At 47.1% G+C, this 2,109-nt stretch overlaps 1 non-coding gene across 1 annotated transcript; it reads right to left on the minus strand.

Moving 5' to 3' along the window:
• Positions 1 to 863: 863 nt before the first annotated feature.
• TRNAC-GCA lies at positions 864 to 935 on the minus strand. Its single transcript has one exon. It is a non-coding gene; the product is annotated as a tRNA-Cys (tRNA).
• Between the last annotated feature and the right edge of the window lie 1,174 nt (positions 936 to 2,109).

The raw sequence follows: 2,109 nt of genomic DNA on the forward strand, positions 1-2,109 counted from the left end.
CTGCAGGGGCCTCAGGAGGTGAAAGGAAACTGTGTTTGAATACCCTGGTCAGTATGGGAAGAAATTAGGGTAGTTAGGGAACATATGAATTTGAATCAGGGACCTGTGGATCGTCAATCAAATGCTTTACTCAAAAACAACTAGTGTTGCTTTGAACATGCTTCAATTCTGAACTTTAATGCAGGGAGTCGAGTAATCACTCATGGCCTGCCACCACCCCTAGCTGACTGTGCCACTGCAATTGGTCACCCTCCTACCACGCCCACAGCTTCATTCTGACTTCCCCCACCTTTCCCACACTCTCCCACCTCTACACCCCTGGCCACTGCCTATGCCTGCAGCTCAGCACCCCACATGCCCTCAGTGATGGACTGAAGGCAGGCACTAGCTTGAATGTCATTGATGCTTCCCACCAGGATGCTGTGTAGAATGGCAAGTTGTTGTAGGTTCCAAAAAAATTTTCCCGCCGCTTAGAATTATTGGATGTTAGAACAGGTATTAACAGGGGATTATGCTCCAAACGACCCCCAAAAGTAGAAGTTCTCTGATTCCTCCTCAGTTCTACTACACTGGAATTTCTAGGGAGTAATCTGTATTTTTGATATGTTCTGACAGTAATGATGATGCAAAGTCAGACTACGTAACTGGTGATTCAGCCTGTCCTGCCATAATATAAACTTCAAAGAAGAGCAGCTGATGTAGAACTTTTGAAACACACACAAATTATTACTGACTTGACCATGACTTGTGCCAGAAAAATGAAGTCACAAGAAAACTGACACAAGCTATAGGAAGAAGGACAGTGGTGAAGATGACTAGCAAGCTCAACATCAGGAAAAGAGAACCCACAGCTAAGTGGCAGCAGGGGGCACCTGGATTTGAACCAGGGACCTCTTGATCTGCAGTCAAATGCTCTACCCCTGAGCTATACCCCCTGCTTGGTAGATATTCCGCCTTACATATTTCACCTGTGTCGCCACACCCAAGGATGCTATGGTGCACTGTAAATTGTATTCATTCCCAGCCAGCTTATGGAAATTGGCAACTCTACCACAACTGACTGCTTTTCTGGTCATGAGTTCACCCCTCCATTTCCCAGAGACCCTTCACTGGTCTAATGGTACTTTTCTACTCTGAAGCCACAACCTGAACTCCTTCAACTGTCTCCTCCCATTCCCTTACTCAGTACCTGATGGGCATAGGGGATGGGGGTTGGGGGAGAGGCAGGGGTAAGAATCAAGGCTGTATTTGTCAGGTATTTCCACAACAATGTGTCACAAAAAATCATCCCAGAATTTGGCCGTATGAAACCATAAGCATGTACTCTCGTGCTCATAGGTCAGTAACATGGATGCCAATCAGCTGATGTAGGCTGGGCTTGACCTGGTGTCTGCTTCAAGCTGTGGCTCCCTCTGTGCTTGGTTTCTGACTGAGCTGGGCTCAAGTCTGCCCCATGTGTGTTCCTTCTACAATCCCAGCTGGAGGAGTAGCAGCTAGCAAGGTGACATTCTTCTTGTGACAGCAGAAATGCAAAGGGGGAGGCCCAACTATGCAAGCAGCTTTGAGGCCTCTGTTTGCATCACATGTGCTAACATCTCATTGATCAAAGCAAGTCAGCCCTAATTCAAGAGCAGGGAAGCAGGTTCCACCTCTAGTGGGAAGATCTGCAAAGTCTCATGGTGAAGGTCACAGATGCAAAAATAAGTGAAGATCCAGGGCCACTTCCAAGTGGTTCACTTGTGCCTTGTAACCCCCGAACCCCCAAGGCAGGTTGTTTCCTGCTTGCCTTGAAACGGAGGGATTAATTTGATCAGACCCACCTGCCCTGCTTGCTTTTTGTTGCTTGCTTCTTGTTATTATTTTCCTTTTTCCATGAAGCTGAAGGCCACTGTACCTGAAAGCCTCAATGCTGAATGCAGAAACTTAACTTTCACAGGAGGCTGTATAGATAACGTTCATAGGTCACATGGTGATGGTCACTTCAGTTGTTTTTCAGGCACCTGGGCCAGCTCCTGTCCAGCTAAAATTGGTTGAGACAACTGACTCTTCAACTGGATCTGTGCAAGTGCCTGAGGTGGCCTTTTGACATCAGAGGGCCAAAAACCTCAC

This window comes from Mandrillus leucophaeus, unplaced genomic scaffold (assembly GCF_000951045.1).
Source record: "Mandrillus leucophaeus isolate KB7577 unplaced genomic scaffold, Mleu.le_1.0 Scaffold1915, whole genome shotgun sequence".
Taxonomy (NCBI): domain Eukaryota; kingdom Metazoa; phylum Chordata; class Mammalia; order Primates; family Cercopithecidae; genus Mandrillus; species Mandrillus leucophaeus.